This window comes from Dendrobates tinctorius, unplaced genomic scaffold (genome assembly GCF_039654945.1).
Source record: "Dendrobates tinctorius isolate UK_male_01 unplaced genomic scaffold, ASM3965494v1 ptg000276l, whole genome shotgun sequence".
Taxonomy (NCBI): domain Eukaryota; kingdom Metazoa; phylum Chordata; class Amphibia; order Anura; family Dendrobatidae; genus Dendrobates; species Dendrobates tinctorius.
This window is the reverse complement of record NW_027361943.1, coordinates 5,730,451-5,756,671: the sequence shown is the minus strand read 5'-3', so window position 1 is coordinate 5,756,671 and position 26,221 is coordinate 5,730,451. Positions and strand designations below refer to the sequence as shown.

At 43.9% G+C, this 26,221-nt stretch overlaps 1 long non-coding RNA gene across 1 annotated transcript; it reads left to right on the top strand.

Moving 5' to 3' along the window:
- The first annotated feature begins 9,023 nt into the window (after positions 1–9,023).
- LOC141072584 (uncharacterized) lies at positions 9,024–10,653 on the top strand. Its single transcript, XR_012226706.1, has 2 exons — positions 9,024–9,076; positions 9,534–10,653. It is a non-coding gene; the product is annotated as an uncharacterized lncRNA (long non-coding RNA).
- Positions 10,654–26,221: the final 15,568 nt, after the last annotated feature.

The window sequence follows — 26,221 nt, the reverse complement described above, 5'->3', positions numbered from 1 at the left end:
TGAATCATAATCTCCAGGGTTATATTCTTAATAGTCTCAAACCATTGTAATGTGGTATTCCCTCATTGTTCACTAGCAAAAAGTAACTTACTGTTGAACTATCCATCTCTGCAGATACAGCGGGCCTCTCTTTACTTTAGACACAGGTGGTGAAATAGCATTTTATTATATTTTCTACACTGAATCCATCGCAAAACATCTTGTTAATTATCAGAGTTTAGCATAGTTTTTCTTAGTATTACTACTTATATTATTCATGGTAAGAATCATAGTTTTTAAGCGTCTCACAAAGCAACTTTGCTTGCATTTATTTCTGTCATTTTTCAAATGAGTCGAGATTCTGGTCCTGGTAATAAATAGTGAAGAGCAAGCATGCTCGGATATTGTGTTATCCCAGTATCTTTGGCATGTTTGTTCGAGTGCCCATGGCTAGAGATGGGCAAACCCGAACTGTAAAGTCCGGGGTCTGTACTGAACACCTAGTGTTCGTGTACGGACCCCGAACACAGACTTCTCCAGGAAGTCTGTGTTACTATTCGGGTTCGGCATGAGAAACGCTGGAGGCTCTTATCGCCAGTAAGATTATTGCCGCCGGTCAGAGAGCTGTGGTTCTCATGCTGTCAGATGACAGCGTGAGCCAGCAGCCGTGACCGGCAGTAAAAAGTTTACCCTCGGTCACAAGCGTCGGCTTATAAGAGAGTACTACTCACATCAGCCTTTGCCTGCTGTTGCTGATAACAGTGATAGCAGGCTCCACTTATGGAAGTATTCATCAGCCAGTTCCTGTGCTAGAAATTAAAAAAAATCATGAGTGGTCTCTTCTAGTTCTGATAAACAGTGCAGGCAAAACTGACAAATGTGAGCTGTAACCCTCAGCTGTCAGCTTTATCATGGCTGGTTATCAAGAATAAAGAGGTCACTCTGCCATTTTTTTATTATTATTTAACTTAAAAATGGCGTAGAGTCCCCCTTCATTTTTAACAACCAGCCAAGCTAAAGCAGGAAGCTGCGGGCTGGTATTCTCAGGATGGTAAGGGGACATGGATATTTTCCCTCCCTGCCAGCCTAAATATAGCAGCTCGCAGCTGCCCCAAAAAAGGGGCATCTATTAGATGTGCTAATTCTAGTGCTTTGCCTTGCTATTCCCACTTGCCCTGGTGCGGTGGCAAGTGGGCTAATATTTATGGGGTTGATGTCAGCTGTTTTATGGCCACTGACATCAAGCTCACAGGTTAGTAATGGATAGGCGTCGTCAATATGCCTATCCATTGCTAATCCCATAGTTAGATTGTAAAAGAAGACAGCCAGAATAAAATCATTTATTTGAAAGAAAGACACTAACGCCTTTATTTGAACTAAAAATAAAAACAAACACATTTCACTGAAGTCCTTGTCCCCTGTAAAAAAGCAGAAAATAATAAACATCCTTTATACTCACCTTACTCCACTCCATTGAAGCCATAAAAAACAACCATATCCCTCACCTGTCTGATGTGATGATTAGTCATACTGTCCCACGCCATAATCCATCTCTGCAACATGTGGTTTATAACCTGAATGGTGCTATGATGCAACCATTCTGGCTGAAAACCATGGGAGAATTAGGTGATGCTAACGTAACTTCAGTGACTAGCGGTGATGTCATAAAGGTTACCACAGGTTCCCGCCGACACTTCACTGTGAGCCAGGATGATGAACTGCGGTGACCTCAATGAGATCTCCGCAAGCACTGTGAGGGGTTAAAACGATAGAAACCATGGCTAACCAGACAGAACTTATTATATATATGTTGTAGGGATGTGACTCGCTCAGGTGCAGCGGGAGACAATTATGAGGCAGGTTTTCCCAAAGTCCATGTGGTTTATTAACTTCATAAACCCACAAGGCAGCATAACACTGAAATATAACCTTCAACTCAGGCAAAGGAACACAAATGTCCGTGGCTTCAGACTCGGACCGAGAGTCTCAGCACATGCTGGGAGCTGTAGTCCTCCCCATATACACTCTCTGTAGTGTCCCACCTGGACACATGGAAGTCTGTCCACACTCAGACAGACTCCCTCCACTCTCTCTTCCATGTGCCAAACACCTCAATTACATAGCCCTGTAACCACACCCACAGGTGATCACATGGCTATGACATCACTAAAGGTTGTATAGACACACACAGGCTTCCCTGACACAGTGTAACAGAAAGATCAGCAGTACCTCTGCTGATCAATACACCCTGGAGCCTGCATCCCAAGGCCACCCACCTTGAGACCCATAATGGTCATTTAGGACCCTGCTCCTGTTACCACACTGAATGTGCCTGTACACCCGTCCTGGGACACCCACACAGCGCCTCCTAGCTGACATAGTGGTAACTACACCACAATGTATATTTATCATTATTTGTAAGCCAAAACCAGGAGTGTGTGAGAAATACAGAAGTGATGCATTTGTTTCTATTATACTTTTCCTCTGACTGTGTCAATCCTGGTTTTGGCTTACAGATACTGATGTAAAATACTGACCAAAAACTGGAGGTGGGAACATGGCATTATTGTAATTGGGTGATGGATCCGACACTGATTTCCATTTTCATTTGGATCTGTAAATGACAACACCAATGTGAAGTCTGCAGCAATTCAATCCAGCTGATCAGAATCTGTTGTTACTAAGTGCTTACATGTGTTTCATATATAGCACACCCATAAGCAAAGTAAACATTCAAAGAACTTTGTCAATAAAAAAAAGTGTGTTATACCGTCAGCCTGTCCCTGCCATTATTTACAGCACTAAAGAATATGGTCATATGACCATTATTAGCAGCAGATGGGCAGTGGTAGAAGTTTAGAATACTAGGTCTCAGTCAATCCCTCCAAGTCCTGGACTTTGACCTGATCTCTCCAGAACACTAACACTGTTCTTTTTAACCCATTTGTATATAGTTGAATAAACCTTCAAATTTGAAAGATTGAATGTCAGCTACAGTGGATTTTCCCTCAAAAATATCCTTGCAAAACACACTGCATTCATTTAACCACTACATTTAAAGTGGTTAATGCTAAAGAAATTGAAGCATTTTGCTTTTCCAATTGTGTGCTGTAGGTGGTGTTCAGTTCACAAAATGCCAAAACAAGTAAAATAGTAATATGTGATTAGATATATATTCTTCCCATGTGTGTCCTATCTGCGAAACCTGCTTTTCTGATGAGAAGCAGGATTTCTGGGCCCCAGGTAGCTACATTGAAATAAAGAATAAATGAGAGTGAAGATGGGTATAAGGCCGGGGTCAGACTTCCAAGAAACTCGGACGAGTCTTGCATCTTAATACTCGGGAGGGTCGCCGGCACTTGGACCGGAGTGTGCGGCTGCGTGTATTTCTATGCAGCTGAGCGCCCCGGTCCAGAGTGCCGGCTAAGATGTGAGACTCCTGCAAGTTTCTCGCAAGTCTGACCCCGGCCTTAGCCACAATCAGGACAGCATTTCGCTACCTTACACCTCACGTACAGTACACTAAGGAAATTAACTAATGCACTAACATTCTATTTTCCTGGATATCATGTGGGCACTGCGTAAGTAATGGGTAAAAAAATAGAAATTAACAAAAGTTAAAAGTTTTGTGCAAAAATCCAAATACTGCTGAAATCTGCTGAAAAAATCAATACAGTAACATACACTTGCACTTGAGTATTCCTTTCAAATTAGGTAATTTCTGTATAACTACAATGTTATTCTATCCACACCCTTACATTACTTGCACGCGTAATGTTCTTTATATTACTGCTCAAAGACTTACCCCTCCTCATTTTCTTGCTCTATACTTAAGAACAGTCTTGCTTTAGTTTGCAAAACAAGTCTTGCGTTTCTATGCAATAAAAAAAAAAAAAGAAAGAAAAAAAAGCCTAATCTCACAAAACTTGTTTTTCTTTGCAAATCCTCTAAAGGGGATAGTCTCTTAATGGAATGGTTTTATGCATGGAGAAGAAAAATGTATTTTCAGTCTAAGCACACATTCCTTTTCGTTTTACTATTTATTTAATCTCCTTTCAAGCACATAATGGCTTTTCAGAATTTGCTTTTCAATGCTATAAATTGTATATTCAATTAATATAAACTCACCTTGTCACCACTGCACTACTCTTACAATGCTGTTTTGTACGGTTGTAGTTATTGAGGTTTAAAATGTAAAAACAATATACCAGATTTATTTGTAATATATTGTTCGACCAATCGTGCTGCATTGCCACATTGGTGCTTCTCACTGAATACTGATCCTTTTAATCGTGAGGGAGTGCCGACGAGGAGTGGGGGCACCGCATCGCAATTTTAGGGTGCCAACCTCCGCGGCGGCAAGGCAAGGTAAGGAAAATGGGTGAGACTGATCTAGGGCTAGCCCCACAAATTGTTCTGAGCAGAGAAATATACACCTTTTTACTGCGGCAGATATTATTACTATTTTATATACTGTAGCACCATTAATTCCAAGGTGCTGTACATGAGACAGGGTTACATCAAAATAGAAATATCACTTACAATAAACAAACTAACAATCACAGACTGATAAAAGAGGGAGAGGACCCTGCCCTTGCGGGCTTACATTCTACAGGATTATGGGGAAGTTGTGTGTCAACAGCATACAGCCAGAAAGTAATTTCTCCATCTCCTCTGCTGTGGGCGTGAATTGCACTGCACTTGGGTGATATCCGAGTGCAGTGGGATGATTCACATGCACCCTTAGGGCAGAGACACACTGGTGTATTTTTCGTCCGAGAATTGCATCGTAAAACTCGCATTGGCTGTCGGCTCTCCTGACCTGAGCTTGACAGCTGCATAGTAATCCATCACGCTGTCATGCTCAGGTCTGGAGAGGTGCCGGCCAGCCCGTGCTATGCGATGCGATTATCGCATGAGAAATTCGGCAGTGTGACTCCAACCTTAGACTTGTACAGGTGTGAGTCAGCCGAGACTTGCTGCAAATCGCAGCATGCTGCTATTATTCTTTTATGCCAATTTGGCATGAGAAAATAATTACAGACGTGAGCTGCACCATAGACTACTACTGGGCAGAGTGCTATCCGATGTTTTATTGCATAGCACTCAGCTGTGTTTTACGGTAGTCTGACTCCGGCCTTAAAATGATAAAATAACATTTACTGTTGAATGTTTTTTTCACCATTGATAGCAATGCAAACATGCAAAAAAAAGGCAAAAGCATTGTGTGTGAACATACCCCAAGGTAAGGAGGAGCTTTATCTTATTTATGCTGTTTTACACTAGGTATGGAAAGTATTCAGCCCCCTTTAAATTTTTCACTGTTTGTTTCATTGCAGCCATTTGGTAAATTCAAAAAAGTTCATTTTTTTCTCATTCATGTACACTCTGCACCTCATCTTTACTGAAAAACAGAAATGTAGAAATTTTTGCAAATTTATTAAAAAAGAAAAACTGAAATATCACATGGTCATAAGTATTCAGACCCTCATATTTAAGTCACATGCTGTCAATTTCCATGTGATCCTCCTTGAGATGGTTCTACTCCTTCACTGGAGTCCAGCTGTGTTTAATTAAACTGATCGGAATTGATTTGTAAAGGGATACGCCGGTCTATATAAGACCTCACAGCTAACAGTGCATTTCAGACCAAATGAGAATCATGAGTTCAAAGGAACTGGCCATGGAGCTCAGAGACAGAATTCTGGCAAGGCACAAATCTGGCCAAGGTTACAATAGAATTTCTGAAGTACTCAAGGTTTCTAAGAGCAAAGTGGCCTGCATAATCCTTAAATGGAAGAAGTTTGGGACCACCAGAAGTCTTCCTAGACCTGGCCATCCAGCCAAACTGAGCAATCATGGGAGAAGCGCCTTGGTGAGAGAGGTAAAGAAGAACCCCAAGATCACTGTTGCTCAGCTCCACAGATGCAGTAGGGAGATGGGAAAAAGTTCCACAAAGTCAACTATCACTGCAGCCCTCCACCAGTCGGGACATATGAAAGCCCACATATAGTTTGCTAAAAAAACACATGAAGGACTCCCAAACTATGAGAAATAAGATTCTCTGGTCTGATGAGATGAAGATAGAACTTTTTGGTGATAATTCTAAGCGGTATGTGTGGAGAAAACCAAGCACTGCTCATGACCAGAAAAAACACAAAAATTGAGCTTGGTTTGAGTTGATACACATGCAGCATGTAAATGCATGTTGACATTGGCCATAAAACCTGCAAAAGACAAAATGAGCAAAAACCCTGCTGTAACTAAATAAGTAAAAGCAAAAGTGCATCTAAACAATACAGAGTTTTTAGTAATTCTGTTTTTGATCAAAAGTAGCATGAACTGAGTTACCGTGTCGTGGTGGGATGGCTTTCATGCTACTTTTGATCAAAAACAGTATTACTATAAACTCTGTATTATTTCGATGCACTTTTGCTTTTACTTATTTAGTTACAGCAGGGTTTTTGCTCATTTTGTCTTTTGCAGGTTTTACTGCTCATCACCTGCCCAATACAATCCCAACAGTGAAACATGGTGGTGGCAGCATCATGCTATAGGGGTGTTTTTCAGCTGCAGGGACAGGACGGCTGGTTGCAATTGAAGGAAACATGAATGCAGCCAAGTACAGAGATATCCTGGATGAAAACCTCTTTCAGAGTGTTCTGGACCTCAGACTTGGCCGATGGTTCACCTTCCAACAAGACTGTGACCCTAAGCACACAGCTAATATAACAATGGAGTGGCTTCAGATCAAATCTGTGACCATTCTTGACTGGCCCAGCCGGAGCCCTGACCTAAACCCAATTGAGCATCTCTGGAGAGACCTGAAAATGGCTGTCCACCAACATTCATCATCCAACTTGACGGAACTGTAGAGGATCTGCAAGGAAAAATGGCAGAGGATACCCAAATCCAGGCGTGAAAAACTTGTTGCATTCCCAAGAAGATTCATCGCTGTACTAACTCGAAAGGGTGCTTTTAATACTGAGCAAAGGGTCTGAATACTTATGACCATGTGATATTTCAGTTTTTCTTTTTGAATACATTTTCAAAAACTTCTACAATTCTGGTTTTTTTTCAGTCAAGATAGGGTGCAGAGTGTACATTAATGAGAAAAAAATGAACTTTTTTGAATTTACCAAATGGTTGCAATAAAACAAAGAGTGAAAAATTTAAAGGAGTCTGAATACTTTCTACACCCAATGTATATACATGTCATTATCCTGGAAAGAATGTTTCTTTACATTACATCAGTCCATAAAAGTGGCGTAATACTCTGACAAGATTTTTCCCAGTAGCCACCTAGAAATTACAGATGCTTCCAGGGGTCTTTCCCATGCTGTTCCCACGCCATTTCTGTTTTCAGCAATATTTTGACCCCCTCCAGACCTATGGGGGGAGGGGCGCCAGAAAAAAGAGTACCTGAGCATTTTAGTCCTCTCTCATTACTAGTAGCTGCAGAAAATAAAAAAACTCCCAAATAAAAGAGAATTTCCAGAAGGAGTTTCCAAAATAATAGGTTGGCGTGAACATACCCTTAAGTTGTGTACACTGTACACACAATGTCTTTTTCAGGCCCACCTGAAAAAGTGCTGACTAAATGTTCCAAAGAATGAACATATGTATTTCTATGCAAATTCAACTTCTTGTTCATATGTCTTATAACTGCTTTCCAGAGACACAAGGTGATTAAAAGTGTGCTTACCAATTTTCAGGCATTTTCTGTTCTGAAAATGCTCTATACTTAACAATACAAGTCAATGACCCCAGGTGAATTATGAGTGTTTTACCAGTGTTTTTGTTAGAAAGCCTACTATCAGTTTCTTCACTGTTAGAATGAATGAGATAACATGGAACATGTACACAGCAATGTCGTTTTGACATTACTGTGCATAAGGCAAAACATTCCCTAAGGCTGGAGTCACACTAGCGAGAAATATGGACGAGTGCTATGCGAGAAAAAATCGCATAGCACTCGGACCAATGTTAATCTATGGGGCAGCTCACATCATCCGATTTTTTTCTCGACCATTTTATACGTGCGAGCGAAACCTCAGCATGCTGCGATTGTCAGCATTTCTCGGCCGAGACTCGCCAATGCAAGTCAATGGGTGCGAGAAAAAAATCGGAATACAAACGGACTATGCGTGTGACTTGCGAGGAATACGGAAGACTTCTCCAGGTGACAGGAAATTCACTCATCCATTATCAGGAAGTTTTGGCATGCAAATTATCCTGACACACTCGAGAGCATACCAGGAAGCATGCCTCCACGGAGTGTAGCATCATGTCCAGACACATCAATGTCGAGATTCTGATAGTTCTGGTCCAGGAGAGGCCAGAACTTTGGGGCCAATTCTGCGCACATTATGCGGACCGCGCACGGAAGGAGGTAGCATGGAGGACAATCTGTGGCCACATGTTCCCCGATTTTGAGGAGCGACCTCCTGAGGTCCAGCAAGAAATTAGTAAGTACAATCATAAAAAATTTTCTTTAAAGTTTTGCATAAGGTAACAAATTACCATAGCCGCATCATATGTGATGTGTTATATTTCAGACTATACACATGCTAAAAGTAGCAGCCTACATTACACTGAAGCCTACATGTTGTAAGCCACACAATGTGATAGTTAATATTTTTTCTTGTTTACTTTGCATGACTGATGTCACTAGATGCTGGCGGAGTTGCCGGGACCAGTACCGGCAGGAACGGCAGCATATTGGGTGGAGTGGCGATGCAGCCCACAAGAAACGCTGCCTCAATTTTCTGGCACCGGTGATGGATCTCAGTGTCACTGTCCAATTCTTGATCCATGTCAGAGTCTGGGTTCCCTCATGAAAACCTTTATTTTCAGGCTTCTGGGGCCTTGATATGGGTTTTTGCCCCCGGTGGCCACAAGTGTCATTACATCTGATACTTTCTTTAGTTTGCCTTTTGCCCCTGGTGGTCACTGGGGTTATAGCAGCTTTTGGCCCCTGATCATTTGACCATTCCCTTTTCCAATATAGGGTCACATGGTCTATGAGCAGGTGTTGGTAATAACCACATTTTCCTTTTGGATGCGAACCACAGTGAAGTGAGCAGCAGGCTCTGAGGTGAAGAGCCACTGCTGAAACTGGTGTGAACTCTGACTGCCCGGTGTCCGCAGCAGAGTTAGATGGTGAAGGTGGCAGCTGGCTTTTAGGTGTTGAGCCACTGCGAAAAGTTTATTCGGTGATTCACTCTGCTGCCTGATTTCCTTTGGGTGTTGTGCAGTACACTTTATTCCCTGTCTCACCTCCTGGGGAGGGGGTTGGTGGTTTAGCTCAGGGCTAAACAGGAGATAGGGACAGGTCGGGGACTTGGGCCTTACTACCTTCAAGTGTACCCCCAAGTTAAGGAGAGTCAGAGCACCCCCTTAGCCTGAGGGGCAGTTCAGGGGCCCAGGTTCCATGTCTCCTGCTTTTTTCCCTACTGCCCCGTGACACTCAGACCCTAAGTGCATGCATGACCCAACATCTTTTACACATGCTCTAACGGGTATACTTAACTTGTTTTTTTGTTTAACAACAGAGTGGAGTCATACCTTACTGAAAGGGAGACAGCTTCTGACTCCGAGGTCAACATTGACCACGATTGGTGAAGGTGACGAAGTGGCTGGCCCATCTTCAGCACTGACAGGCAGCAACCACCCACCACCACCAGCAGCATCTTCTGCCATACAGGAAGCAAATCCAGAGGATGAGGACGGGGACCACAGCAGCAGTCCAACCATGCCTCTTGATACTTCACCTCAGCCTTCAGCAATACCATGCCGTGGGCGGCGCAGAAGGGTGCTTTCCACCACTGGCACAAGGAGGCAAGTTGACAGAGGGGTGTTGGACTATTTGTCCAGGGCTGCCCATGACAATGTGGAGGAAGTGTACTCACACAGTCTGGCACGTTACTTGCGTCCCCTTCCGCGTTCAGTGGGACTGCGGGCCAGAGGTGCCATACAAATCCTCATCGATGCATGCACACCCCCAAACAAGCCAACACCTGTGTTTCTGTTTCTGGAAAGGTGGCAAATGTCATAAAGCAACCTTCTGCCACTGCAAGATATTCCAGAAGAGCAGGCAGGAACAGTCGCTGCAGCACCTTCACCACGTATGGCATCCCAGACACAGGCCACCCAAACCCAACATCAACCCCAACCTGGACACATGTATGAGTATACAGCACCTGCCCAATATGGCCACTTGAGCAGACCCACTGTCGGAGGCTGGTCCCAACATGTGTCTTGTCAACATGGCCATATTGGGGGGGTATGACCAATTGGGTCACTCTCTTACTCAGGAGTTAATGCAGCCATACCCTCCACTCCACTATTATGGTCAGCCACAGGATCGAGCCTTGGTCCAGAATCCTGCCTACCCATCTGCCATACCACAGGTTGACAATCAGATTGGGCAACCACCTAGGCCTAGTTCAGCACATGCTGGCTTACTGCCATCACCACCCCCAACCTACCAGAACCTGTAATGGTTTTTTTTTGGCTGTCCTGTAAGATTTTTTTTTGTGGTTTTAGTATTTGCATTGTCCTTTAATACTTTATTATTGGCACTGGTTAGTAGGCCTCAACTGCCATATGATGTTAATATGGTGTATTTATTTTACCAAAAAAATATGTTTTGAGTAAAAACATTTAAAACAATATGAGTGTGATGCGTTGTTAGGACGACATACATTATGTGATTTGTATCAAAGTCTATACATAGGTTTTGGCAAAAAAACACACACTTCAAACAGTAACATTACTATATTTAATTTCTAACAAAGGGAAAAAACACTACATAGAAACAGCATTGTCTTGCCAGGGAGTAGATCCCTTTGGTGAAATAAAATAATTGGTTAGTATATCACGCACTTGTGGCGCCCCTGAGGGTTCAGTTGCCACAGAGGTACTGCACCTCCTCCTGAGGTGTGGTACCCCACCATCCAGGTAAGGTGGAGACACCTGACCACACTCCAACACCTGCACCCCACACCACAAAGTAGTGTAGCAAAGCACCTTCGGCGGCTCCCTGCTTGGAGTGTAGCATAGCACCCCTTGGTGGCTCCCTGCTTGGAACACGAAACGTACTGGGAGGTGGGTGGAGTTTAGTTGACATAAAAGAGCGGGAAAAGTTGAGTCAGTCAGTCATTCAGTCAGTGAGTGAGGATGTAGAAGAACAGAGAGTGAGACAGAGAAGATCCCCAGGAGAGGGATGGAAGAAGGAAGTGCTGCAGCAGGCCACAGTGATCTGGGTCTGCTGGCACAGGAAAGAGACAGAGAAAGGAAGCTTGATTCTCCATTGGGAAGAAGGATTAGCATGGAACGTAAGGAGAATAAGAGAACAACGAACAGGGTTAGAGGAGAACCCTTTTCAAGTTCTAAGCGCAAGGCCGGGGTCCGGTCCCCGAGGTTGTATGGATACTAATGGTCCTGCAGCAGACACCGGAGGAATAGAAGTAGTGACCCCTTTATTCCCACACAAGACTTGGGGGCACAACAGCAACATAAGAGAGAGTCGGGACTTAGTAGCAAGGAGTCCCCGAAGCAGGCTACAGCTGTCTGCCGTACAAGTAGAGTTCATAGGAACATCTGACAGGAGGAACTCCAGTGTAACTCAGTACTAGGAGTACTTCATTCAAAGGCGCTATAAGAGGAAACGTTCAGAAAAGGCACATATGTTGGCGGAGTGTTGGAAAGGAGTACTTCATCTTGCCTGGAAGTTGGCTGAGCTCCTGACCCGGAGGACACGGCACGGATGCGGGCACCTGTACCTGCAAAAAACTGTATGTAAAGCTTTGGAACTACATGCCCTGGTGTTCTCCACTTATTCCTGCGCCAACCTGCCCAGCACTGCTACATCCCTTGCGCCTGACACTACACAATCTACGTGTCACTTCACGTACACTGCCCTGGGACTCCAGCCCTGACTATGGAGGTCTGTAACGTCACTGCTGCACCACACCATCTGTCCCAGAGGATCTGTCTGCAGCGTCGGCTTACATCTTCATTGCCGAACACCACAGGTGGTGTCACGAATCACTTATAAACTTTCATCACCATAAGCACACTGCAACAACTCCATTTACAATGGGCGCCCAGGGCCATGGGCCAGGTCCCAGCTGCCGTGACATCTCCCATTGAAGCTCATCGGGCCCGGTACCGAGTACCCCACAGCCCTGGGAGGGCAACCCACACTTTTAGCCCAGAGGGCTGACAACGTGGTTGAAGGACATGTGTAGTAAACAAGTCAGTATTTGCAGACTCCACTTCATCTGGAATATTGTGTCCAGTTTTGGGCACCACATTTTAAAAAAGACATCAACAAACTGGAGCAAGTTCAGAAAAGAGCGACCAGAATGGTGACCGGTCTGCAAACCCTGTCTTATGAGGAAAGGTTGCAGGATTTGGGAATGTTTAGTTTGCAAAAGAGAAGACTGAGAGGAGACTTAATTGCTGTCTACAAATATCTAAAGGGCTGTCACATTGTAGAAGGATCAACTTTATTCTCATTTGCACAAGGAAAGACTAGAAGCAATGGGATGAAACTGAATAGGAGGAGACACAGATTAGATATTAGAAAAAACTTTTTGACAGTTAGAGTGATCAATGAGTGGAACAGGCTGCCACGAGAAGTGGTGAGTTCTCCTTCAATGGAAGTCTTCAAACAGAGGCTGGACAGACATCTGACTGGGATGATTTAGCGAATCCTGCTTTGAGCAGGGGGTTGGACCAGATGGCCCAGGAGGTCCCTTCCAACTCTACGATTCTATGATTCTATGATTCTATGATCACCAGCATTGGATGGACAGTCAGGGTATCTGGGGAAGTTGTGAAGTATCACACATGCTTTTAACACCACATTCACATTGCCTTCACCAAGTTAAATGGTGTACTGCAGGACCCGCCATTTGGCACAGAGAATGCTGAAGGCACACTCCACCAGACGTTGGGCACGGGAAAGACGAAAATTAAAGATCCTGCGCCGTGGTCTAGGCCTCTCCGTGGATAGGGCCTCAAGAGGTTGCGTGATAACTGAAAGGCCTCATCTGCAACCATCACGTAAGGCACTGCTTCAACAGTAGCCCCTGGTAGATGACGTGGGGGTGGGAGGTCCAACTCATTATTGCGCAGCCGTCGACCCATAATGGAAGAATTGAAGACTCTGGAGTCTCCAGTTCTTCCATAGGCCTCAATATCTACAATTACAAACCTGTAGGTACTGTCGACCAGGGCAAACAGCACTACAGAAAAATACTGTTTATAATTATAATATTGGGACACTGAGTTCGGCGGCTTACGCACACTGATGTGCTTCCCATCCAGGGCTCCAATACAGTGTGGAAACTGGCACATGTCCTGAAATCCACGGGCTATACGCAACCAGTCTGCATTTTTGGGCTCAGGCATGACCACTTGATGGAGTCGGGACCAGATTTCTGAGCACGTAGACCGTACAATACCTTAGATGGCTGATTTTCCGATTAAAAATTCTATATGCAGTGCCGCATATGAAAGCCCAGTGGAAAGGAGGCTAAAAGTAAACAGAAAAAGAAAAAAAATTAGAAGCCATGCCACCAAATACCAGTTTAATCATTGCTCAAAGTTATAGTCTATAACAAATAAGCCATGCATTAACAACATTAAATTGCATGCAATGGCTTTGGTCTTTTTTTATACAAGCATAAATTGTAAATGTATAAATGTGGTTTTTGATACATACAAAAAAATGAGCAAAATAAGTAAGGTATAAGGCCATGAAATAAACTAGGCTGTTTTAAACATCATCAACATAGAGGTTTAATATATACCGTAACGTAAGGATAAGCCGCTCCTCTGCAGAAAGACATTTGCGCATCCTGGTGTCCTTAAAGGTGATCCCAGGGCGCACAATCTCCAGCAAAATATCAAATGTGGCAAGGCTCATCCGACAATATTGAAAGAACTGATGGCTACGCAGAGATGCATAGAGACGGTGAAAATGGCCTTTAGTGAGCCGTCGCCTCAAAAGCGGGTGGACCCACATTCATCTCCACATCCTCGGATCCACAATCACTGGGTATGGCTCCCCAAAACATCAGGACAAAACCCAGTTGTAAAGCACCTGCTCAGTTGTGTTAAAAGTAGGGGGTACTTCACACATAGCGAGATCATTAGCAAGATTGCTGAAACGTCACAGGTTTCGTGACGCAAGAGTGACCTCGCCAGCGATCTCGCTACATGTGACACATAGCTGCGACTGGGCCCCCGCTGCGATATCGCTGATCATGCTCGAATGTCCTAGGCCATTTTTTGATCGTTGGTGTCCCGCTGGCCAGCATGCATCGCTGTGTTTGACACCGTAACAACGACGAGAGACCTCGTTGATGACTCAGATCTCACACCTATCGAGGTCTGAGTCATCAGAATAGCTGCTGTGTGACAAGGCCCCAATGACCGTTGAGGTCATTATACGGATCGCCGTATCGTTACTGCATCGTTGAGTAGATCTGCCTATTTGACAGCTTACTAGTGACCATGTAGCGACGTACCAGCGATCCTTACCAGGTCATATCGTTGCCGGGATCGCTGGAGCGTCGCTATGTGTAATGGGACTCTTAGGCTGGGTTCACACGTAGCGGAAATTACCGTGAGAATTCCAGAATTCCATTCCGCGGGAAAATCGCATTTTAAATTCTCGTGATTTTCCCGCGGAAAAACTAGCATTTTGCAAGCGTAATTAGCTTGCAGAATTGCTAGCGCTTTCCAAGCGATCTGGAGCATCACTTGGAGAACTGATTGACAGGTTGGTCACACTCGTCAAACAGTGTTTGACGAGTGTGACCAACTTTTTACTATTGAGGCTGCCTATGCAGCATCAGTAGTAAAAGATAGGATGTAAAAAATAATAATAAAAAAAATATATTGTTATTCTCACCTTTCAACGTCCCGCGCAGGCTTCCCGCCTCTCTCCACGCTCCCGGTCCCAGTAATCCTTTGCGACAATTACCGCGATGACGTCCGTTCTCACGGGATCGCGACGTCTCGCGGTCATTCGCGATGACGTCACGCGAATGACCGCGAGACTTCGCGATCCCGTGAGAATGGATGTCATCACTCGCAAAGGCTTACTGGGACCGGGAGCGTGGAGAGAGGCGGGAGGCTGCGCGGGACGTCGGAAGGTGAGCATAACAATATTTTTTTACAGGGATATGGTACCCAAAGCCCGGAGGACAGTCTCCTCTCCTCCGGACAGTGGGTACCATCCACAAATGTTCTGCTTACTTTTCGCATGGTGTGCACAGCCACATGCGGAAAGTAAGCAGAACAATGCATTCCTATGGGTGCGGGATCGCCGCGAATCCACGAAATTAATGAGCATGCTGCGTTTCTTACCGCGAAGCGATTCCGCCGCAGTAAAAAACGCAGCATTAGCACAGCATTGCGGAATCCCATAGGAATGCATGGGATGCATATTTTTCGCAGCAAAATTGTATGGTTAAAACCGCCGCGGAAACGCGAAAAAACCGCCACGTGTGAACTCAGCCTTAGTCTGTCTGACTTGTTTGTCACAAAGCAGAAATAACACAACACTAGCATGGCCAGAAAATGCAAAGATTGGAGGCTGCCACCTGTTGTAGAGCCAATAATTAGGGTTCTTGGTAATGATTTAAATTACTTTCACGCCTAAAAAACGTTATGTCCATTTTGCAAGCCGACGAGATAATCTCGCCATACGGATGTCACACGGATGCTTAGATGCGAGGAAATCACATCCTCACATTGCACACAGATGACATACGGATCACTGTTCATGAAACATTTGTGTGATTCTTGTCCGTGAAAAACGGACCGATTTTTTTATACGTCATGTGTGACTCCGGCCTTATGTTCATTTTATGGGACTATTTTGCTATGCTTTTTCAGGCAGATTTCTTGTGGAATCTGCCTGAAAAATATGTTGTGCACACATACCGATATTCAGGTAAAAGAAAATAAAAAGCAAATGAATAGAAAAGTGGATTTACAATAAAAATTAATGTATGAATTTTTATAAACTGGACTTTGGTGAGGATCCGTTTAAAAAATCTTCTAAAAAACGTGTTAATACCCCTAGTTTGTGATGTGTGATGCTGGTTCAGCATGAATCTCCCCTGCTTTCTGCTAAAGATACTTTTTTCTCAGTCACCTGTAAGGCTAGTTTCACATTAGCGTTTTTTTGCGCAGCGCATCGGGCGCATAAAAAACGCAAAGAAAAACGCAAAACAAACGCGCGTTTTTTTAACGTCATGCGCACGCTGATGTGTAAAAAAAACGCAGCGTTGTTTGCGTTTTACATGCGTTTTTTGCATGCGTTGGCGTTTTTTATGCGCATGCGTTTTTAAGTGTGACGTTTTTTCCATTGTCTAGAGAACATTCTAGACTTGTTTAACTCAAAAACGCATGCGCAAAAAAACGCAAGCGTGCGCAAGACCATGCGCACGCATGCGTTCCCATAGGCTCCAATGTGGTGTTTTTGCGCATTCCGTGGGCAAGCGTGCGCATGCGTTTTTTTGACGAGACAGGGCGGAACCAAAAATGCAACATGTTGCGTCTGGCGCACCTGGCGCAAAAGACAAAAAAACGCATGCGCACGAAAACGCAAGTATGCGCTAGACCATGCGCACGTCATGTTAAGTATAGGTGCGCAGTGCGCATGCGCACGGGTGCGCACGATGCGCTGCGCACAAAAGCGCTAATGTGAAACCAGCCTTAAGCAGAGTGAAGTGTCATGCCAGAGAAATACAACTGAGATTCCACACACTGAAGTTATAAACAGTCAGTATAAGGCTATGTTCACATGTTCAGTAATGATCCATTAGAACAGATTGAGCATCAATCCATTTGCAAAAAGGACGCAACTTTTTAGTATGTTTTAAAAAAAACTGATCTCTGTTGGATCTGTTTATGGATAATGCATCCATCGCAGAGAAGAACAGGTGAGCGTTACCATGAGTCCTGGGTCATGGCAACAATAAGGGTATGTGCACACGCTGTGGATCCGCAGCAGATCCACAAGCCATGTGCAGTACCATGTTAGCCAATAGGATTTCAAAACCACAGTGTACATGCTGCAGATTTTTCCGCACGGATTTGCTGCGGTTTTAACCCCTTTCCTACATTAGATGTACTATTCCGTCCTTGTGACCTGGAACCTAAGTCCCAAGGACGGAATAGTACGTCTAAAGCGATCAGCTGCGCTCACGGGGGGAGTGCAGCTGATCGCGGCCGGGTGTCAGCTGATTATCACAGCTGACACCCGGCACAATGTGTCAGGGGCGGTCACGGACCGCCCCCGACACGTTAAACCCCTGGCACACCACAATCAAACCTGATCGCGGTGTACCGGGGGTTAAAGGGGGCTCCCTCAGTGCTTCCCTGCGACCCCCACAGCAGCGCGATGTACAGCGCCACTGCGGGGGTCGCCTTCCCTGCAGGTCCCCGGATCCAATATGGCAATGGGGCCCTTCGGGGGCCTGCAGGGAGCTGGCTTCCTCACTGCCCGCAGAGCGCAGGCATGAGGAAGCCTGCAGCAGTGCTTGTGACAGATCGCTGAACTGTCACAGCGATCTGTGATGTGACAGATCAGAGACATGGGACATTATAATAAAGTAAAAAAAAAAAATAGTGTAAAAATAATTTAAAAAAAATCGCTAAATAAATTGAAAAAATAAAATAAAATATTCCCTAATAAATTCATTTTTTGAAAATAAAAAAACAAAAAAACAATAAAAGTACACATATTTGGTATCGCCACGTCCGTAATGACCCACCCTATAAAACTGTCCCATTAGTTAACCCCTTTAGCGAACCCCTTAAAAAATAATAAAAAACGAAGCAAAAAATAATGATTTATTATCATACCGCCGAACAAAAAGTGCAATAACGCGCAATCAAAAAGACGCATATAAATATCCATGGTACCGCAGAAAATGTCATCTTGTCCCGCAAAAAATGAGCCACCACACAGCATCATCAGCAAAAAATAAAAAAGTTATAGCTCGCAGAATAAAGCGATGCAAAAATAATTATTTTTTATATAAAATTGTTTTCATTGCATAAAGCCGCCAAAACATAAAAAAAGACATAAATGAGGTATGCCTGTAACTGTACTGACCTGAAGAATAAAACCGCCTTATCAATTTTACCGCACGCAGAACGGTGTAAACACACCCCCCCGTTATCACCCCCTTAGTTAGGGAAAAATAATAAAATAAATTTTTTTTTATTTATTTCCATTTTCCCATTAGTGTTAGGGATAGGGTCAGAGCTAGGGTTAGGGCTAGGGTTAGGGTTGGAGTTAGAATTGCGGGGTTTCAACTGTTTTGGTACATCAGGGGCTTTCCAAACGCGGCATGGCGTCCGATCTCAATTCCAGCCAAAAAAGTTAAATGTCGCTGCTTCCCTTCTGAGCTCTGCCATGTGCCCAAATAGTGGTTTACCCCCATATATGGGGTATCAGCGTACTCAGGACAAATTTCACAATAACTTTTGGGGTCTTGTTACTCTTGGAAAATAAAAATTGGGGGTGAAAAGATCATTTTTGTGGAAAAAATATGATTTTTTTAATTGTACGGCTGTACGTTATAAACTTCTGTGAAGCCCTTGGTGGTTCAAAGTGCTCACCACATATCTAGATAAGTTCCTTGGGGGGGTCTAGTTTCCAAAATGGGGTCACTTGTGGGGGGGTTCCACTGTTTAGGTACATCAGGGGCTCTCCAAACGTGGCATGGCGTCCAATCTGAATTCCAGCCAATTTTGCAGTGAAAAAGTAAAACGGCGCTCCTTCCCTTCCGAGCTCTGCCATGCGCCCAAACAGTGGTTCCCCCCCACATATCAAGAATCAGCGTACTCAGGACAAATTGCACAATAACTTTTGCAGTCCAATTTCTCCTGATACCCTTGGTAAAATAAAAAAATTGAACCTGAAGTAATTTTTTTGTGAAAAAAAGTTAAATGTTCATTTTTTTTTAAACATTCAAAAAATTCCTGTGAAGCACCTAAAGGGTTAATAAACTTCTTGATTGTGGTTTTGAGCACCTTGAGGGGTGCAGTTTTTAGAATGGTGTCACTTTTGGGTATTTTCTATCATATAGATCCCTCAAAGTGGCTTCAAATGTGATGTGGTCCGTAAAAATAAAATGGTGTTGTAAAAATGAGAAATCGCTGGTCAACTTTTAACCCTTATAACTTCCTAACAAAAAAAAATGTTGGTTCCCATATTGTGCTGATGTAAAGTAAACATGTGGGAAATGTTATTTATTAAGTTTTTTGAGTGCCATATCTCTGTGATTTAAGGGCATAAAAATTCAAAGTTGGAAAATTGCGAAATTTTCTAAATTTTCGCCAAATTTCCATTTTTTTCACAAATAAGCGCAAGTTATATGAATGAAATTTTACCACTAACATGAAGTACAATATGTCACGAGAAAACAATGTCAGAATCACCAGGATCCATGGAAGCGTTCCAGAGTTATTACCTCATAAAGGCACAGTGGTCAGAATTGTGAAAATTGGCCCGGGTATTAACATGCAAACCACCCTTGGGAGTAAAGGGGTTAAATCCGCAGCATGTCAATTATTTCTGTGGATTCCGCAGCGGTTTGACACCTGTTCCATTGTCCAGGTGTCAAACCGCAGGGGAAAACCGCTGGCAAATCCGCATGTCACTCTACCTGTGGTTTTACCTGCAAATCCGCGCGGAAAAATCAGCAGGTGAATCCGCACTGTGTGCACTCACCCTAAAGTATCTTGAGAAAATTCATGTGTGAGGTTGCTTTTTATCCAAGAGAATGTACACCCTCACAATTCTGCCAAATACCCCTGTGATGAATATAAACTGGTTTCTAAATATCCCCAAGAGAAACCACTAATGATCCAGGAGGAATTTGGTATTGAACATTGCTTTTTTCCAGAATAATGGAACATCATGTCACAAGGTTAAAGTGATAAGTAAGTGCCTTAGTGAACATAACATTGACATTTTGGATCCATGGAGAGGAAACTCCCCAGATCTCAATCCCATTGAGAACCTGTTGTCAATGTTCAAAAAGCGGGCGGACAAACAAGAACACAGAAATTGTGATAAACTCCAAGCACTGATTAGGTAAGAATAGGTAGAAAAAGTAACACAAACAACCCAGAACTAATAAGCACACCAATTAATACAAGAGGATTAGTATAAATTGTATTATGTAAAAACCCCCTCAACTCTCCTGACATTGAAATAAATTACTGGAAAAATTGTGCGTGTAGAAAAAAATAATGTACATACAAACAAATGGGACATGGAAAACATAAAAAGAACAGTATCTGGTCATTGGCCAATGAGAAAACAAAACAATAACAAACATAATATTTTGCAAGAAGTAAGTAGCTGCATACAATGTTTTACATATTAGCCAACTTTAGTGTTTAAACAGCTAAAAGCTGAAATAGTCACCAAATATAACCATGCAAACTGTGGAGCAAGTTGTTATTATAGCGTTAGTGCTGTAAATATCTGAATCCGCATTCAAAGAGTTTAAAAAACCCTGGAAGTGATGAAAGGGTGTTTTGCAGAGAGGTGTTTCCATAATAATTACTGGCACCTAATGAAGACATAGATGGAAATGGACTCTCACATTGTTAGTCATTTCCAGATTTAGTCCCTTCATTGAAACTCTGTGCTTGTTGACTCAAAGTGTGAATATGGCTTTATAGAAAACACCCTTTCATCACTTCCAGGGTTGTTTAAACTCATTGAATGCTGATTTCAGCTATTTACAGCGCTCACTCTATAATAACAACTTGCTCCCTTTGCCGTCACAGTTTGCGTGATTGCCGTACATTTGATGTATAGTTAGCTAGCATTTAGCGGTTTAAACCCTAAAGTCGACTGTTTGTAAATTTCTATTGGCAGCTATTTACTACTTGCAAAACATTATATTTTTGCTACTGTTTCTTTTCTCATTGGCCATTGACCAGCTAATGTTTTTTTAATGTGTTTCATGTTCCATTTGTTTGCATGCACATATTATTTATACATGCACGATGTTTTCAGTAATACATTTAATGTTTGGAGAGTTGAGATTTGTTATATTATAAACTTTATACTAATTAATTGATCATTTATCCTCTTAAATCTATTGCTGTGTATATTAGTTCTCAACTAATATGTTTACTAGAAAAGCACCCAAATAATTCACTATTTTAGATAATTTGGAGTATTGAAATTTCCTTAGGTGTGGCCTAATATATATATATATATATATATATATATTTTATTTTTCCTTAGGTGAGAATGAGTTGCAATCAGTCAGGATTTGGCGCAGAAGCTGTTTTGCAGCATGCCTGTGCGAAATACATAAGTCTCGAGAAAAGAGTCCACACTGTGAGGCCAGAGTCCCATTAGCGCATGGCATCCGATGCGATATGGTAATGACTCTCGGCTTCTGCTCTGCTGTGAGCGGGATCCGAGTGTCAGTGCTCCACTCGCATCAGAGAATCGCAGCACATCTCCTCTGCTGCCGAATCGCACTGCACTCAGATAGACTTGCATGCGATCGGATTCTCGGGTGCAATCGCAGCATGCTGTGAATGTTTTCAAATGACAAACTCCCCATTGTACTCGTCCGAATGCATCGCAAGTGGGAATGAGCCCTGAGGCTACGTTCCTACGCTGAGCTTTTGATGTGTTTTGTCGCTGCGTGTTTATGCTGCAGGAAAAATGTAGCGTCTTACAGTTCTAGGAAAGTGGATGGGATTTATAGATATGTCATGCCCACTGTGCTTTTTAACGCTGTGTAAACTCAGCTGTGGTGCTCGTTTCACATCCGCAGCATGACAATTTCTCTTGCAGATATGCTGAGTTTTCTGTGTGGATATTTCCCATAGGCCACATGCACACATTCAGTATTTGGTGAATTTTTTACCCCAGTATTTGTAAGCCCAAACCAGGAGTGGAACGGTCAGAGGAAAAGTATAAGGGCTCATACTCACTTGCCCCGAAAATTTTGCCAGTATGGGGTCCTGAAATTCCTAGAGGCAGCCCTGAGTATATTTCTTTGAAATCACAAATCAATACATGTGTGAATGTATCTGCAATACACTCTAATATAGTCCAGACTCTATATTACAAAAATGTGCAAAGGTGAATATAAAATGCATTGAATATATCAGATACTGTATATTATAGTCACATTTGCACATTTTGGGTTTTGTTTTTAATCATGGGGTATTGATTTTGAATACATTTTATATGCATAGGTGTGCTCATTTCTACTGTATTGCTATACCTTTCCTTTCTTTAACTTTATGTCCAAACACAGACATGTCATGAGTGGGTGTCAGTTCCTCGAGTCTACCATGATGTGCTATGCCCGTTATGCATTTAAGTTGTCACTGCACTCAGAGGGCTGTGATTGGTCAGTCAATCTGACTGACCAATCACAGCAGAATCGTGCAGGAGTTGCTCAAATATCAACATCTCTCGCTGGATCAGAGCAGGAGCTCAGCACTGCTAATGGCTGAGCTTATGCAGTGAGAGCTTGGGCGGTGCTGGAACAGCTAGGGACAGTGCTAAGCACCACCCCTGGCTGACTAACCCTCCAGATGCTGCGATCGCGACATTGGGAGGTAGTGAAGACATGTAGGGACCAAAGACAGTGTCCCTGCAAATCTGATAGCTGTGATTGGATAGTAAATGTAACTATCCAATCACAGCAATGTATTCAATTAGTGGAAACAGCAGCACAGCTCTACTTTAGCACTCTGTATGTGGCTATGTTCACAAATTGTGTTTTATGCAAATTTTAAGCTGAGTTTTATGTACCAACAAAAGCTATGAGATTTCAGAAATCTCATGCACACAGATTGTTTTTTATTTGACTTACTGATTTGGAAAACTGCAGCATTTTTGCAAACTGCACCTCATCACTTCTTTCAGCGTTTTTTCACCGATAGAAAGCAATGAGTAAGTAAGTAAAAAAATGCGGGTATCAGGTTTTGCTGCGTTTTTGGTGTAAAAACTTTAAGGAAGTTACATTATGATTTTTTGGGGAGCACTAAACTAATCAGCATGCACAAGACACAGCAAAAACGCAGCAAATACACAGGAAAAAACGCAGCAAAACCTGCTTTAGGCTAGATGCTTTTTTACTGCCAAGAGAGCAGGTTTTGCCTGCAGAAAAAAATGCAGCAAAAACGCAACGTATGAACATAGCCATAAAGATCGGAGCTGTGCTGCTTTTAGAAAGTATAAAACAATAATCAACTACATCTTCCATTCCCAGTGTTACCCCTCTAACTAATACCCGGCACCTAACTGAAGCCATCAGATGACAGATTGATGGACAGACAAAATTATATATATATATATATATATATATATATATATATACTTTTTTCGTCTGTCTGTCCATCGATCTGTCATTTGATAGCTTAGTTAGGTGCCGGGTATTAGTTAGGGGGCAAGTAGTTTAGAAATAGTTAGGGTCCCGTTTCACATAGCAAAGCTCCAGCGATCCCGACAAAGATACGACCTGGTAAGGATCGCCGGAGCGTCGCTACATGGTCGCTAGTAAGCTGTCAAATAGGCAGATCTATTCAACGACGCAGCAACGATATGGCAATCCGTATAACGACCTCGGCGGTCGTTGGTACCTTGTCACACAGCAGCTATTCTGACGACTCACGCCTGCGTCTGAGTTCTGCGTCGCCAACGAGGTCGCTCGTCGGCGTCAAACAGTGATGCCCGCTGGCCAGCGGGACACCAACAATCAAAAAATAGCCTAGGACATTCGAGCATGATCAGCGATATCCAGCGGGGGGCGATCGCCACTATGTGTCACACGTAGCGAGATCACTGGTGAGGTCGCTGTTGTGTCACAAAACCTGTGACGTTTCAGCGATCTCGCTTACAATCTCATTATGTGAGACGGGGCCTTTAGTTAGGGCAAATGTTAGCATTAGGTACAGGGAATTAGCGATAGGTACAGGTATATACAGTGCCTTGCAAAAGTATTTAAAATAACCAATAAATTTCGTTCAACTTCACAATTGTGTCCCACTTGTTGCTGATTCTTCACCAAAAATTTACATTTGATAACTTTATGTTTGAAGCATGATACGTGGGTAAAGTTTGAAAAGTTCCAAGGGGCCAAATACTTTCCCAAGGCACTGTATACTGAAATGGCTGCACGTATGTATACTGTATACGGCAGATGAATCTTACGCCATAATCTGTTCAGATACAAATGTGGCACCCCCAGGAGTATGGTCGCCACAGAGGCATTACCTTCCTCCTAGGGAGTGTGATGTCATGCTTGGAAGCAATAAAGGATCTCTCTATCAGATAAATACAACACACAGCACAGTTCCCACTCCAGGCCAGCAGAGGGAGCTCTGAACCAAAACTGGGGGAAGAGCTTCTCTCTGGGGGCCAGGAGGGGGAAGTTTAGTTAGTTCGTGTGAGGAGGGCGAAGAGCTGGAGGATTGAGCAGAGTTCAGGCTCACTTCTAGCGTGGCGCATGGTTCAGGGGTCCGGTCCCCGAGGCTGTTTGTGAAACTGATGTTCCTGCAGCAGAAACCGGAGGAAAAGGAAGCTATAAATGCTCTGTTCCCACATAAGACTCGGAGGCACAACAGCAACGTGTGAGCTAGAAGAAGGAGGCTACAGCTGTCTGCCATGCGAGGGGGTTCTAAAAGAGAGCAAGCAAGAGGAACTTCAGTGTAACTCAGTACTGCATGTACCTCAGATAAGCGTTAGAAAGGAGACTACGCAACCGGACTGCATAGAGAGATTCCCGAGTTGCTTTCAGGCTGGCCAACTCCTGTTCCATCTGTAATCTGGATCCTGGACTGCACTTGCAAAGCAAAGTAAAGGTAGAGGAAACTGCACCCTGTTGTGTCATTGCCTTCTTCCTGCAACCCCTTCAGCACTGCTACATCTCTGTGCCCAACACTGCACCCTCTTCCTCAACACCTATTCTCACTGCCCTGGGACTACAGCTCTACCTGTGGGGAGCTATTACATCTTGCTGCCTTATACCATCTCTCCCAGAGGATCTGCCTGCAGCGTCGGCTTAACCCCTTCATTGCCGAGCACCACAGGTGGCATCACGTATCATCCACTTATAAACTTAAACCAGCCACGCCAAGGGCCACAGACCAGGTCACCCCTACTGTGACACTTCCCTCTGAGATACCAGCCCGGTACCGAGTACCCCACTGCCCTGGCGGGCGATCCATTTTGGCATCATGAACAGGATTTAAGAAGCCCGGTGTCCCCGGGTCCTGTGTGCCAGAGACTATGTTGTGTGCCTTGGACTTATTGTGCATTTGCCGCCATTGCCCGCTGCTTGGCACGCGCGGGAAGCCAAAGGAGCAGAGCCTGCAGGAGAGCGCGAAAAGTGTGGTGCTGCGCAGGAAGAGACCAGCGCGCAGGATGTGAGAAGCAGAGACCTGCAGTCCTGGCCTTCCCCCGATCATCCAGCCTGTGGAGCGGCAACCAGTAAGCCAGCGCAACCCAGGGCCTGGCCAATGTTAACTAGGGGGGAGGAGAATGTCTAAGGCAAGAGAAGATGCAGCGGTGAATGCCACCACACCCCCCACAGCGCCACAAGATGCAGGGGCCAGCACAGCTGCGGCCCCAATGGCACCGCAGAATCCAGCGGCCAGCGCCGCTTCCAGAGCGCAGCAGGAACAAGTGCCCATCACAGCAGTCCCCATAATGCCGCTGTCCATGCCCTATATACCGGGAGCCGCCTGGTTACCGCAGTACTCAGGGGAGTCACATACCCTGAGTGAATTTAAAGAGAGACTGTGCAGATTGTTTGAGGTTTTTCCAGAAGCCAGAAAGTGAACATCCATATTGGGCAGCTAACTGGTGCAGCGCAAAGGGAAGAAAAAGCCTGGCAGGACACAGATAAAGAGACTGTTAAAAAGATCCTGGCTAACCTAAGAAGCACCTTTGACACGCGCACTGCAGCTGAAATAAAAATGAGATTCTTTGGGTCTAAGCAGAGCGTGCAGGACAGTATATGGGACTATGCTCTTAACCTGTAGGAGGCGCTGCCATTGAAAATTGGTGCCGGGAGTGTGGACAATGTAACCTGCGCAGGAAGGACCGTAACAGCCAGCGAGCTCCTTTGCAGCCAATAATAACCAAACAACCACTTGAGTTGGTCGCCCTGGACCATGTGAAGCTGGTCCCAAGTTGTTCAGGCTACAT